This window comes from Schistocerca serialis, chromosome 4 (genome assembly GCF_023864345.2).
Source record: "Schistocerca serialis cubense isolate TAMUIC-IGC-003099 chromosome 4, iqSchSeri2.2, whole genome shotgun sequence".
Taxonomy (NCBI): domain Eukaryota; kingdom Metazoa; phylum Arthropoda; class Insecta; order Orthoptera; family Acrididae; genus Schistocerca; species Schistocerca serialis.
The window spans coordinates 239,738,268-239,754,542 of record NC_064641.1 but is presented as its reverse complement, the minus strand read 5'-3'; positions in this window follow the sequence as shown (position 1 = coordinate 239,754,542).

The following is a 16,275-nucleotide window of genomic DNA, read 5'->3' as shown; positions in this document are numbered from 1 at the left end:
CAGATTCATTGAAAGCTTCTGTAATTTTCCTCCTTAAGCTCATTTTCACTTCATTCGGCATTTGTTTGTCTACAAAGATTCGGTTTCGCTAGAATAAGTCTCACAAGGTGCATTTCAGCTGTGTATACTTTTTACGTGTGGCATACCTGTCTGTAATTTTATTTTGTCGAATCTCTGTGGAATGTGCAATATACTGTGGTGTCACCGCCAGACACCACACTTGCTAGGTGGTAGCTTAATTCGGCAGCGGTCCATTTAGTACATGTCGGACCCGCGTGTCGCCACTGTGTGATCGCAGACCGAGCGCCACCACAAGGCAGGTCTCGAGATACGAGATAGCACTCGCCGCAGTTGTACGACGACTTTGCTAGCGACTACACTGACGAAGCCTTTCACTCATTTGCCGAGAGACAGTTAGAACAGCCTTCAGCTAAGTCAATGGCTACGACGTAGCAAGGCGCCATTAGCCTTACATAGTTTGACAGTTATCGTATGAAATGTCTCATCAAGAACGATGTATACAACAAGGATAGATTAAAAGCAGCTACGTACTTTTCTTGCTACCAGTCATTACGTATCCTGTTTCAGACCTCTATCTAGCCTAAGTGAGATTACGCGTGCCTTTCGGCTACTTCAGTGTGGCATAGCTGTCTTGTTACGCCACAACAGTTGGCGACGCGATCAATGGAAAGGGTCTTGTTCTTTCTAATTGCTTACATTTACTTGTGTCATGGCTTCGCCAGATGTACTGTCCGAATTTTATCGCTTGCAGAATCAGCAGACGCAGGCGTTATTGGATGCCCTTGGACAGCTCGTCCAGGGTCAATGTGCCATTCACACCGATGCGGCAGCCGCCGCTTCACCACTACCGCAGCAACAACTCGCAGTTGCACCGCCTTTTAGGCCATACGACCCAGCGCAAGAATCCTGGATGGAATGGTCACGCCAGTTTGGATTTCATCTCGCCGCCTACAGAATTCAAGGTAACGAGCAGCAGCCTCATTTATTGGCGTGTGTAGGGGTGCAAACGTACCGTGTGATAGTGAAATTGTTTCCCCGACGCGACGTAGCAACACTGTCCTACGACGAAATTTTGTCGGCATTGGACGCCTATTTCAAAGAAACAGTTAATGTAGTTGCAAAAAGGTATACTTTCTTTCGTACAAAACGTACGGCCGGTCAAACTAATAGGGAGTGGGTTGCAACATTGCAACTCCTTACAAGTTATTGTGCTTTTGAGTGTGAATGTGGACTCCCTTATTCGGATACAATGGTACGTGATGCAATAGCACAGAACGTTTCTGATGTTCGCATATGGGAACAGATTTTGAAACTAGTTAATCCCTCCCCTCAGCAAGTGATAGACATATTAGATAGACAAGACACGCTTGACTGTGCTCAGGACTCATTTGAAACTTCGCCGGCCGTGTGTCACATTAACCGGCGCGCCGCAGGCGCTGCGCGGCCCGGTAAACTGCCATCGCACACGTCCGCGCAGCTGCCGCGGCGCTCTAAACCAGGTGTGCCAGGCCAGCACACAAATGCAGTGAAATCATGCCCGCGGTGTGCTACTAGACATTCGCGTGAACATTGCCTGTCACGCCAAGCTATTTGCTTTTTCTGTAATAAGAAAGGACATGTTCAAAGTGTTTGCCAGAAAAAGCTCAGATCAGACAATCACAACAATTCCAGGCCCTTTGCTTCGCGCCGGAATCGAACCACGAATACTCAGGATCGTGAACCTTCGCCCATGGACATTCATGTAGTTAATTCCACTCCGCCCAGTGCCACTCTTTCTAACAGTGACTGTGTTCGTCCCACACAAAGTGTGCGTCGACGTCGCCGGAAATCACGTTAATTAACAAGTGATTCTGTACCAGTGTCTGTTCAAATTGCACGAGACGATCGCTCTTGTCGTCAGCAGGACAATACACTTTTTGTAGATTTGGACTTTAATGGAAAGGTCATACCATTCCAGCTCGATACCGGAGCTGCAGTTTCATTGCTCAGTCACGACACGTACAAACAACTGGGCAAACCTCCGTTGCGTGCCGCAACTGCTAAGCTCACTACATATTCAGGACAGCAGATCCCTGTGTGAGGACAGTGCACTCTTCTTGCAACATACACTCCTGGAAATTGAAATAAGAACACCGTGAATTCATTGTCCCAGGAAGGGGAAACTTTATTGACACATTCCTGGGGTCAGATACATCACATGATCACACTGACAGAACCACAGGCACATAGACATAGGCAACAGAGCATGCACAATGTCGGCACTAGTACAGTGTATATCCACCTTTCGCAGCAATGCAGGCTGCTATTCTCCGATGGAGACGATCGTAGAGATGCTGGATGTAGTCCTGTGGAACGGCTTGCCATGCCATTTCCACCTGGCGCCTCAGTTGGACCGGCGTTCGTGCTGGACGTGCAGACCGCGTGAGACGACGCTTCATCCAGTCCCAAACATGCTCAATGGGGGACAGATCCGGAGATCCTGCTGGCCAGGGTAGTTGACTTACACCTTCTAGAGCACGCTGGGTGGCACGGGATACATGCAGACGTGCATTGTCCTGTTGGAACAGCAAGTTCCCTTGCCAGTCTAGGAATGGTAGAACGATGGGTTCGATGACGGTTTGGATGTACCGTGCACTATTCAGTGTCCGCTCGACGATCACCAGTGGTGTACGGCCAGTGTAGGAGATCGCTCCCCACACCATGATGCCGGGTGTTGGCCCTGTGTGCCTTGGTCGTATGCAGTCCTGATTGTGGCGCTCACCTGCACGGCGCCAAACACGCATACGACCATCATTGGCACCAAGGCAGAAGCGACTCTCATCGCTGAAGACGACACGTCTCCATTCGTCCCTCCATTCACGCCTGTCGCGACACCACTGGAGGCGGGCTGCACGATGTTGGGGCGTGAGCGGAAGACGGCCTAACGGTGTGCGGGACCGTAGCCCAGCTTCATGGAGACGGTTGCGAATGGTCCTCGCCAATACCCTAGGAGCAACAGTGTTCCTAATTTGCTGGGAAGTGGCGGTGCGGTCCCCTACGGCACTGCGTAGGATCCTACGGTCTTGGTGTGCATCCGTGCGTCGCTGCAGTCCGGTCCCTGGTCGACGGGCACGTGCACCTTCCGCAGACCACTGGCGACAACATCGATGTACTGTGGAGACCTCACGCCCCACGTGTTGAGCAATTCGGCGGTACGTCCACCCGGCCTCCCGCATGCCCACTATACGCCCTCGCTCAAAGTCCGTCAACTGCACGTACGGTTCACGTCCACGCTGTCGCGGCATGCTACCAGTGTTAAAGACTGCGATGGAGCTCCGTATGCCACGGCAAACTGGCTGACACTGACGGCGGCGGTGCACAAATGCTGTGCAGCTAGCGCCATTCGACGGCCAACACTGCGGTTCCTGGTGTGTCCGCTGTGCCGTGCGTGTGATCATTGCTTGTACAGCCCTCTCGCAGTGTCCGGAGCAAGTGTGGTGGGTCTGACACACCGGTGTCAATGTGTTCTTTTTTCCATTTCCAGGAGTGTACAAGGGACAAACAAAACTTGTATCATTTTACGTTCTTCGTTCTTCTACTGCAGTGAACTTGTTTGGTTTCGATTTATTTCAGTTGTTTAACTTGTCTATTGTAAATCAGGTCCTATCAGCGAATCAGACTGTGCCTTCAGACATTGTTTCTCGGCTATGTGAAGAATTTGCAGACATTTTTGCACCGGGCCTTGGTTGCGCTAAGAATTATGAAGCACATTTGGAACTGAAAGTCAACGCGCAACCGAACTTTTTCAGAGCGCGCCATGTTCCCCACGCATTGCGTGACGAGGTCGCAAGAACATTAAACGATTTAGGATCACAACGTGTGTGTGAATGTGCACAATGCCTCTCCCTTTCAGCTCCGCTTCATCACTTACGCCGTACAGGTGTTCCGTTTCTCTGGACGACGGAATGCGAACGCGCCTTTCGCCAGTTGAAATCGGCGTTGATTTCAAATACTTGCCTTACGCCATTCGATCCCCAGAAACCCCTTTTGTTGATGGTAGATGCATCGGATTTCGGTATCGGTGCTGTGCTTGCGCACAAAGTTGGCTCGCATGATCGCCCTATTGCCTTTGCGTCCAAATTGCTCTCGTCTGCGCAAAGAAATTACTCGCAGATAGAGAAAGAAGCATTGGCTCTCGTGTTTGGTGTTACTAAGTTCCATGAATTCTTGTATGGTCGTCACTTTACCATCATCACAGACCACAAACCTTTGACGTCGCTTTTTCATCCAAACAAGCCTGTACCTCCGCGTACAGCGCAGAAATTCATTCGCTGGTCTATTTTCCTCTCGCAGTACCGCTACGATATCTTGTATCGGTCCACTGCTAAGCACGGAAACGCCGATGCGTTATCCCGTTTGCCTGTTGCTGAGGACAAAGCATTCGATTCTTCCGAACTTGCTTGCATGTTCATTGATTCGGAAACCGATGAAGTGGTCAAATCGTTTCCGATTCATTTTCGTCGTGTAGCTACAGCCACAGCTGCTGACCCTGTCCTTGCTACCGTTTTGCGTTTTGTTGCTACGCAATGGCCTTTGTCAAAGTCTCGGATCGAGGATCCGTTAGTTCGCCGATTTTTTCCTCATAAGGAGAGACTTTTTGTTCGATGTGGTGTTTTGTTGTTGCGTTCTGATAATGATCAGTCCAGAGTCGTGGTCCCACGTTCGTTACAGTCCTCTGTCTTACGGCTTCTTCACCAAGGACATTGGGGTATACTGCGAACGAAACAACTTGCTCGTCAGCACTGTACTTGGTTTGGAATCGATGCTGCGATTACGAATATGTGTTCTTCTTGCATGGCGTGTGCCGAACAACAATCCGCACCGCCGCGGAAAGTCTTTGCATGGCCAAAAGCCACTTCCCCTTGGCAACGCTTGCACATCGATTTTGCTGGTCCATTCTGGAATGCTCGATGGTTGGTTCTGGTAGATGCTTTCAGTAATTTTCCTTTTGTTTTCCGGATGTCTTCCACGACGTCCTCTGCCACCATCCAAGCGTTGTCTGCTATCTTTTGCATTGAAGGTCTTCTGCAGACTATTGTTTCCGACAATGGCCCACAATTCATGTCCGCAAAATTTCAATCATTCTGCCAGGCCAATGGTATTCAACATCTGACATCCGCGCCGTTTTCGCCTCAGTCAAACGGTGCCGCTGAACGATTGGTCTGGACTTTCAAGTCACAGATGTTGAAGTTGAAAGAGTCGCATTCTCGGGAGGACGCGTTGTTGCTCTTTTTGTCATCGTATCGCTGTCAGCCCCGAGATGGTCGCTCGCCGGCTGAGTTGCTCCACGGTCGTCCTCATCGAACCTTGATGTCTTTGCTGCATCCGCCGCATCAGGTTCCAGTGCAGCGGCAGACTTCTGCTTTTGCTCCAGGCGACGTTGTATTCTATCGCAACTATCGAGGTTCACGGCGTTGGCTCGCAGGGCGCATTCTTCGCTGCCTCGGCCGCGCGATGTATTTGGTTTTGAGGGCCTCTGGTGAGGTGTGTCGGCATCTCAATCAGCTGCGCCTCTGTCGTCGCACGGGTTCTGCCGCTCCCCGTCTGCTTTCAGCGACGGTGCCGTCCGGTCAGCGCCCTGGGGATCCATCTTCTGGCTCGGCTCATCCCCAGGTGTTATCGACGATGCCTTCCAATCTTAATTTGTTTTCATTAAATTTTATTTACTTTCGGAATTACGATATTTCTAGTCTGAACTACTTGTGGTAACCTGATTGTCTGACATTAGATTTTCTGATTGGCTGCTTAACGTATTAGCCAATAGGAATTGGTCATTTTCCCGAGCATTTGAGAAGAGCTTATTGCCTCAGTTCTATGAGTCTGTATAGTCCTGTATAGTTGCTCGAGACCTGTCTTCTGGCAAACACCTATATGAAACCGCGCTGATCGAATTTGTACCAAAATGAAGAAATTTCAGCGTCTGATCGGTTCACGCGTCATTACAGAAACGCGACTACAGCACTGAGTATTTTGTGAAAGTTTGAGCTGTGTGAGTCTTATACTTTAAGAAACATTCGCTTGTGAACAGTTCATGTCATACATAACCTCCGCATGGCGTGTTTCGTGCAGATTACGAGACATTATGGAAAGCACTTCTTTACAAGAAGCCTACTGAGCGACTGAATGTGGTAACTCGCAAGTAGCCTTGGGTCAGTGCAGTTTAGGACATTCAAAATATGGGGTCGGACTAAATATCTTCTGGCTGCTTTCGGGTGTGAACTTCTAACAGAGACAGTCAATAACACTGCATAATTGATGTTGTGATATTAAATAGAGACCTGATAGCCCTATTCCGTGTTTTAAAGACAAATAATCGACTTAAAGGAAATTTTAGACATTTTTTCAAAAGAGACATCCAATAATCCCGAATGATCGATAATTTAACCAACTTTCAGCTACTGTCCATGGACTGGAGTTATGCGGCGTTTGCGTGGTAGGTATTTAGTTGAATTTTCGGCTAAACGCCGAGCGGTTCGAGGCGCTTCGGTCTGGAACCGCGCGACCGCTACGGTCGCAGGTTCGAATCCTGCCTCGGGCATGGATGTGTGTGATGCCCTTAGGTTAGTTAGGGGACTGATGACCTCAGCTGTTAAGTCCCATAGTGCTCAGAGCCATTTGAACCATTTGTCAGCTACACCGGTATCTACCACCGCAGAGTTAAGGGGCAGACAACCTGTAATCTTTCCGGGTAGGGAAGTAAGAGACAAATCCAGCCCACCGCAAGCAGTCCCTCAACGGCGATACCTTCCCGTGTATTGCAACGTCAAGGTAAACAGCCGCAACTTGCCCCTCGCCCTATCCGTCAGATAATTTACGTTGCAGAAAACAAGAGCGGTCCATGATACTTCTCGGGGCATTTCTGGTAATATGTGTTTCTCACCATCAAGGACAACGTACTGGTTTCTATTACTTTTGAAGTCTTTGGGTCACACGCATGTCAGGGAACGTAACCAGTACGCGCGGACCTTCCTTAACAGTATGCAGTGGGGCACCGTGTCCAACGCCTTCCGGAAATTTACGAGGGGCATTCAGTAAGTAATGCAACACGTTTTCTTCTTGCCTAATTTCTGATGAAAAAATGTGAAACTGGTATCATGTGTGCATACAGGCCCTCCTAGTAAGGTGGTTCAAGACCGGCGCTTTCAATGGATATTATGTTAGGGTTTTGTAGCAAACAGATTGGAGAATAATATGTGGAATCCTGAATAAAACGAACCTGCTTCCAGAAGAAAAGTGTGTAGCACTACTAAATGAACATCCCTCGTAGGGATGTGGGATCTGCCTGTTAAACTTCACCCATGAATCGCAGGATTTCGTACGAGAAACGGACAAGTTGAGTTTCGTGCGAGCGATGCTTTCCAAATCATTATTTATTTGCGAGCAGAAACTTTACTGTTTCGATGAAATCGGTTTTTGCACGGAAGTACACGGTGTCAATGTGTTACAAAAAGGCCGTGCACAAAACTGCAATTTCTCGGAGTGCTAATATCATTGTAGATATCACAGAGATAAGGGATCAAGTGTTATTGATAGTGCTTAGCCCAGCACGTATGTATATACCTCTCGGAAAGGCGGGCGTATAGTACATGGTAAAAAGTTAAATATTGCACGCTTCCGACAGCCTGGGCAAACTGAGCAAACCGGTTGGTTCGTTTGTATTGGGTGTGGTCTAGCGTGGCTTATAGAAGCACCATTTTTTCATGAGCGGTTCCTGAGAAAACAGCAAAAGTCGGTTTTTGGTCTTTATTTTGCACTGTAGACAGCAGTTTTCTGAATAACTAACCATAGCTAGTGCCCGAAAGGTTAACGGAGTATTCTTTACATATTTGTTTAGAAACGTCTTATCCCCATCTTACAAACTGCTGCAGGTTCTGTGGTCCGCCCACACGTTGCCAAGATCGTGTTAACTACGCTGAAAAAGTTTCACTGGGAGTCCCTTTCGCGTCTTCCATACATCCCGATCCCTCCTCAAGCAATTTTTATGTTTTTGGAGCCCTAAAGAAAGTTATTCGTGGTTTAGATTTGCTTAAGACGAACAAGTGCACTAATGGGTACAGTCATCGCTCCTTAGACAAACGGACACTTTTTCCTGACCGACTTGTTTCACAGTGGGATAAATGTATTAACAGTTGTGGCGATTACTTTTGGAATAATAAACAGTTTACTTACTTTCCACACGTTTCTCATTTCTTTTGACTGCTGCGTGTATAGTTACACAACCTACAATCCACAAAACTGAGAGACATCAACAAATTTATTAAGTGATTAACTCTCCAACAAGAGTGGATGAAGAAAATAAAAATACGACTGACAATGATCTTTTTGACGAAGATCTTCATCTACTCAGTGAAAAATTTATTTTATATAATGCGTGAAAGGTGGTGGATAGCAATTACTGATTCACATATGTCTGAAATAAGCTCGTAGGTAGTTAACATGTACCCATACCTACAATGAAATGTACAATATGAATGGAAAATGATTCATTCCACATCATTATGAAATAAACAGCTGTGAATAAAATTTATTTTTCTAGTTGCCAGGGATATTTGAACGTATACTGGGTATGTTTGGCAATCTGAATCTGAAAACAGATTTCCCCTACTGGCTCTATTTTATTAGATACAGGCTATCTCTGACGTGTGGCGTTTAATTGTTAAATGATCAGTAAATTTCTTGTGAATTCCATAATTCTGTATGCCTATTCATTTTATATTTTATGAATTGGTATGTACAAATGTAATATCTTATGTGTTACACATTATAGAGGAGAAGGTGAGATTATGGGACGTGGTAGTGATTCGAGACACCCTCTTGTGTCTCACAACTTCAAGGAGAGTCAGTTGGTCACACTGCTGCATTGAAGAACAGTATCCCCCATCCCCTTGTTTCTGCTCAAAGCAGCTGTCGAGCGAGGAACGAGCGTGCGAGAGGACGCTATTTGCGTAATAGCCGTTAAAAGTTTTTATTAGTGAAGAATTTCTCGTTCATTGTATCAAGAAAAAGATATTTCACTATTAGTTATTACAGTATTGTTAGCTAAATGTAAGTTATTGATCTAATTGTAATATACATTAGTCTTATTAGTTCCACCTTATCATATTTATAATAATATATTTTTCAATTATAATTTTTATTTTCTTTTATTCTTTTCATAGATAAACATGAGTTATTCCCGTAGTGGTTGTTTCAACTCTCCTGATGTGTTCTCTATATTTGTGGAGAATATCCTCTGCAAGAACAACGGAAGAATATCACTGACTTTGTGAAACAGGCCTATCTAGCGTATTATGGATTAAACTGGGACACTAAGTTTGCAAAAGCTATGTCGAGTCTTTACGACTGTCGACTAATGGCAAACGAAGGGTTTTAAACTTTGGAGTGCCAATAATGTGGCGAGAGCCAAAAACCCACCATAATGATTGTTATTTTGGCATTGTAAATGTCAAAAATTTCAATCGCTACAAAAGGCATGACTGGGAATATCCCCATTTAGAATCAGCAAGACGACCTGTGCCACATAGCGATGAGATTCCCATACCAATTTTCACCTCTCTGCCACAGCTACTTCCTTAAAATGATGATGATTTGCAGAACTTTAACACTAGTACTAGTGAATCTGAATACGAAAGAAGTTCCACAGGACAAAAATTGTGACTGTTTCCCTGGACTCAGTAACACTAGTACTAGTGAATCTCAATTCGAAAGAAGTTCCACATGACGTTAGCTCTTCAGTCAGGAAGAGCTTAACGATTTGATAAGAAACATCGGACTTGCTAAACAGACTTCTGAGCTCTTGGCATCTAGATTATTCTCCAGAAGCTTCGTTATAGTCAACACCGATGGTCTATCTGTGTTGATTTAAAAATGGTTAACCTTATCCTTGGACAGCAAAGTGCATACATAAAATTCCCTTGCTTTATTTGCATGTGGGACAGCAGAGTAAAGCATCATCACTGGAAAAACGTATCATGGCCATCAAGAGATAGCTTTACTCTAGGAGCAGCTAATATCCTAAGAGAACCAATAGCTGACAGGACAAAATTATTCTTCCATCACTTCATGTCAAGTCTGGTCTGATAAAGCAATCTGTGAAACCACAGGACAAAAATTGTAGCTGTTTTCCTGGACTCAGTAACAAAAAATTAAAAGCTGGTACACTTAATGGTCCAGAAATTTGGAAGATTATACATGATTTGGAATTAAAGTTATGAATTGCATTGAAGCATCAGCCTGGAACAGTTTTGTGTCAAGAATTTCTTGGGTAACCACAAAGCATACAATTATGAGGAACTGGTGCAAAACACGCTCAGGAACCTCAAAAGATTGGGGGCTAATATTAGGATTAAGATTCACTACCTCCACAGCCATCTTGATAGATTTCCGGAAAATCTTGGTGGCTACAGCAAGGAACATGGTCAAAGATTCCATCAAAATTTTCAGGTGATGGAAGAACGGTACCAAGGTAGATGGGACACGCACATGATGGCAGACTACTGCTGGAATCTTCTGCTTGACTGTCCTGACGATCAACACAAGAGAAAATCACACAGGAGTAATTTTTCCATATGCTAATTGTAAATGTTTTTAAAAGACTGTCGGCTTTTTCCTTCTTGTTGAATCAACAATGAAACTGAATTTTTGTGATCCTTTTCATATGTTTTCCTCATTTTCATTTGACTGTGTACACAATGATCTCAATTAATATTTAGCATTTTAGTTTGTTTGTTTATCCACATATTGTACGTTACCTCAATAAATAGAGCTACAGTAGCAAAAAGAGTGACATATTCAAATCCATGGCCATAAAGTTACCCTAAATTCACTGTCAATTAACTGGCAACAAACAAACTGTTGACCAGTGTTGTCGTACAAACGTTCCATGGATAATATGCGAAACATAAGAAAGGCAGAAACACCTAAGGAGAACTGAGAGGCTGAGTACTTATTAATAACAAAACAACTGAGTATTTAAAAAAAAAGATTACAAGAAGTTAGTTTGGTTTAAGTTTACAATGAGGATAATTCTAGGTCCGAATTCAACATATTTCTCAGTGTAGTACTATCCATTTTTGGAAGTAGTTTTCATAAAGAGGTAATCAAGTGCAATACGGGGAAGTCGTTAAAAAACCTTGGGTCAGAGTACCTGCACAATGAAGAAGGGACACAAAGAAACTAGCAAGGACAAACAATAACCAGAAATACTTTCATATTGAAAACAGCGCTGTAACACATTAAAAAAGCTGTATAAAACTTCAGGAGTGTGCACATATCAGCAATATAGAATGTTGTTAAAAGAAGGACAGGGAAAGAAGCCATAGAAGATATTACTTCTGTAAAAGAGAATGGCACATTGTCACGCCCAATGCATGTGTAGGAGATATTTTAAATAATTACTTTTTAAAAATAGATAAAAAAACTGGTCCAAACAGTTAAGAAGAGAAAGCAAAACAGTACACTGAAGAAGTGATAATTTAATGATTTAAAAATTAATCTCACATCCACATCTGAAACAAGAAGAACCATCATGACTCTTAAACGTAAAAGTTCGTATGGGGCGGGTATTAGCACCAATGAGGCACTAAAAAGGTGTAGTCCTGTAATATGTAATGATATTAGTCTCTTACGTGATGCAACATTAAATCAGGGGGTTCTCCTAGACAGATTAAAAAATGCCATTGTTAGTTCTCACTTCAAGAATGATCCTATGGATAACTACCGCCTTGTGTCATTACATACATAATTTTCAAAGTTTTTTTGAGAAAGTTGTGTACTCTACATATGTAGTAATGGGACTCTTAGCTAATCAAGCTTTTTATTTCAAAAGAGCTACTGCTCTGAGTCAACTATTTACACATTTCGTGAGCACATATTAAACAAGTAAATAGTAACATGTAACCAGTTATGGTTTTCTATGAATTGCCGATGATTTTTGAGTGCGTTGTTCATAATATTGTAGTAGAGACGAAACTGTAATATAATATGTAGTTTAGCACATAGTTGGGTTGTTCTTTCTTAACTAAGGAAATGCATGAAGTTACCCTAGACCGTTCAATTAACACAAAGCGGAACGCCCCATCATCTGCATGAAGAGCAACTACGATGACAGCTCTGCAGGGTTCGATCATTGACCCACGACTGTCCTTACTTTATGTTAATTCGAATTGAATCAAGAGGCAGAATTAGCCCTGTATACATGTGGAACAAGCATTGTTGTGAAACCAAACAGAGAAGCAGCACACAGGAACTATTAAATTATGTTTCTGTGAAAGTAATCGATTGATATTGCGGAAATCGGTTAGCTCTAAACTTGGAAGAAGCATTGAACATCTAGTTCCATATTATAAAAGATATCTCAACTTCTATTAATTTAGTACACCAACAAGAAATAATAAACAGGCTAGAAAGTTCTTGGGTGGGCATGTTGATAAAAACTTGAATTGGAAAATCCAATACCACAACTTTCAGGTTCAGTTACTTTCGTCATAAGAATAATTGCCAACTGTAGGGGTACAGAAGGTACTACGTTCAAAAATTTTACAATTTCATTTAGTCTAGTTTTACGGTATAATATCCTTCGGTAAGTTGTCACTTAAGTGGAAAGTATTCATTGTACAAAGGAAAGTAATTAGAAATGTGTGTGGGATTCACACACACACATGCACATTGCAGACTTTTCGTTAAACAGCCGGGAATATTAACCACAGACTCTCAGCACATATATTCACTTATGATATTTGTTATTAATGGCCCATGTGAATTTCAGAGTAATAAAGCTATACACAAGCACAGCACTAGAAGGAAAAATTATAAACATTACCGTCAAATGAATCTTACATTGGTACAGATGAGGGTGAAATATGCAGCTATAAAAGTCTTGACTCATGGAAATAAAATTTCTGGCAGATAGCAGAAATGTTTTCAAATGCATATTAAGTATACTTCTAAACTCATATCAGGGAGGGGATCTTGAAAAGAAAAATAAGTCGCAAAGAAAATATTATTACCGATCTCCTCAGAACTCCACATATAATGTATCAATTTTCAGTTCCATTCTACATACCTGCTTTTCATAAATAAAGAAACAAAATAAAACCAAGTTTCCACTGAAGAGTTACCACCGTTTTTGTTTGACAGTTTATCAAAGAACCATGTGATTTCGGCAGGATCGTAAGTATTGAATAGCTCATGAAGTCAATGTAAGGCATTTCCCCATAGCATATTCGTTAACCAGATTTATAACATGTTTCTGTTCGGACATATTTATGGCGTGCTTTTAATAGCGATTCAAAGGGCTCAGATTCTGGCGGAGTACAGAAATTATCAGCGTCACAAAATAGCGCTGAAAGGCGTTGGTGTAAGCGAAAGGCGACTTCACAAGAGTCGAGCAGACCACGATGGAGCCGACCGTTTGTGATGGAAAACAGAAGCCTACTTGATCACGCAACGAAGAGATTTATGACGCCGATTTCAGCGCCAGTCTCGTGCTCTTAATAACTGCTTCTTTTATTAACTCCAGCAACGCAGTTGCGTCGCGCGTGGCTTGCCTTCTGTGAAGCGCAGTGTCTGAGTGTATTATTAATTCGGAGTGTACTAGCTAATCTGGTTGATCGATAACATACAGACACATTATACGCCGGAAGACTCGTTTGCAATTCAGACCGTTTCTTTCCAAGTTTTAGAATAACATGATTTTTGGTGCAAAATATTTTTCTACCAGAAAGTCATTTTGTAACGGACGCATAGCTTCAAATATTTAACTGTTACCCATGTTTCTAGCGGATGATGTAAGGAATTAAAGCACATAATAGTTCTCAAGTACCCGTAGGTGAACATGAACTCCACCGACAAGGCTTCGCAGGTTCTCCACGGAATATGTTCTGAGTATCTGAGTACAACGGACCTTTGGACTCCTATGTCTCATTACAGAGTAATAATGTAATTACGACGTATAAGATTTTTGATTCTCATTACAACTGTCAGTGTGTCCTTCACAATAGTGCAAATGCCTACAATTTGCAGCAATCCTAAAGCACAACACTAAATAGTAAGTCAACCCTCAGCCGAAACACCGACACTTTTATCGTAATGTATTCAATCTGTTCTCGATATTCATCGGTGAACCTATCCATACTGCTGTGTATTACTGTCATCGTACAACAAGCACTGCCAGAAAAACAAACCCGACACAGAGCCGAGCAGTAATGAATGGAAATTTGAGGGTAACGAGTCAAGTAAAGTAGGCATTACTGTTTCCAATAGCCATCTCCAAGTACCTGAGCGAATAGAAAAGTTTGTTTCCAAACGAGACACAGTGCAGACATCGACATTTATAGTATTGTGCGCATGTTTTCAGTTAAACATGAACAGAAAACTGTGAATAAGAAACCAAAAGAAGTGCAATTCCTCTGTAAGGAACCATGGGACACGTCTGGGCCCTTAAATCGAAGTGTCCCCAAAAACTTTGGAATTTTAGTGGCAAAGTGGAGTTCAGAACCACCCTATATAACACTATCTATGTACAATTCATTTTCTTTGGTAATTTAAAAAGAAACAGATCGAATTACGGTTCTCTACACGTACATTTTTGAAGACCATCATTAAGGTTGTTGGTTTCAATTAATGTTACAGAAAATCATCTCTTACACTGACAGTCACCTACTCAGTGTGGAGAACTTTCCTGTCCTCTTTCTCAATAGCACTTAACACTAAGGTGACCTGTAAGTACTCAGTTTTCCAACATATATACTGAATTATATCTTACGTACTAGATTATTTAGCAAACTATAACTCTTCATTTCGTATTTAACACTGTTATGTCTGAAAAATTATGGTGTATAGCTTATGAGTGTTTCAAAATATTTCATTTACGATGCCTCAGTGTACTTCGTTTGTTCTATATTTATAAAGAAGATTATTTTCCTATAACTCCGCCTGCTGCAAAATATAAAAACCGGGTTATCTCTTGCTTATCGAGACGTAATTTTCTCCAAAAATAACCTTTAGTTTTAAATGTTTTCAGATGCTCGTTTGTGGGTCTTAACTATTAAATTTTTGTACATCCTTTTGTTTTGTTTCACATTTTAATCTGTTTCAATTACTTTTCAAATTTAACTGTGATGGATGTTCTGGCCGGCTTGAATGCTACACGTAAATGAAACAGAGAGGGTAGATTGCTTTCCACGTAAAACTAGATATGTCTTAGATACGGCGTCACATGTTTGTGCGGTATCTACTTTCTGTTACTGTAATTTTTAACGAAACATCTTTCCGATTATTTTCTTCAGTGAGGAGAGACATTGAACCCGTAAGTACCGACACAACGCAAGTTTCATTATAACACGGGAGGAAACCGTAAGAGCAGAAAGTGACTGAAAATAACTCTGCATCATATATTGCGTACATGATAATACACGAATGGTTAGCACTGCACAGTTGTACACTTTCTGTGCAGTCGGTTAAAGGAGGGTAACTTCTGGAATTTAGTAACCTCCGAGGTCTAGCGATTGACGCTCAAGTTGACCTCAACATCGCTCTCTATATTAGATGTTCAGTCCTCACCTGCCATACGCTTTTAGGTGTGTTCATTACATCCTCTTGTAGCAGCAATCCACTCTAGACCGCATGATGAACGAAGCATTCCAACTGAGTGAAAAAATGTGCACTTCCTTCTCTGTCTCATGAAGAGGCGTCGAACAAAGAGACACAGTAACACGCACATGTCGTTGAGATGAATGCTTTAAGAAGTTTTATGCCTATGTGTTAAGACCATTTTCCAGATAGAAAACCTCCGCTGCAAGACTCAAAAACAGTTGTGCAAACGATAGTCGTGTGAAATCCAGCTCGCTCTTGAGACGGAACATCCTCCTATGGCATTACTTATCCTCAACAATAGTTGTCGATACCAGTATTATTTTTCGAATTTTGGACAGGTCAGTATTATCTCAGCAGCTTTTCTGAAAACTTTTATCTAACTTTTTATACAGTATATTATGTTTCAAGCTAAAATTTATAAAAAGGAAATTTCTTTATTTTAGATATTATAATCGATAAGTATTAGTTCCGCGTGTACAAATTAAATTACTTTTTAAGATACATTTGAAATCAAGAATTATTTGGCACACTTAAAACTTATATTATTAATTACGCAAATACTGTACTGGTTACTATGTTTATTTATGGATTCATTTATGAAATAGTAATCGAAAGTAATAA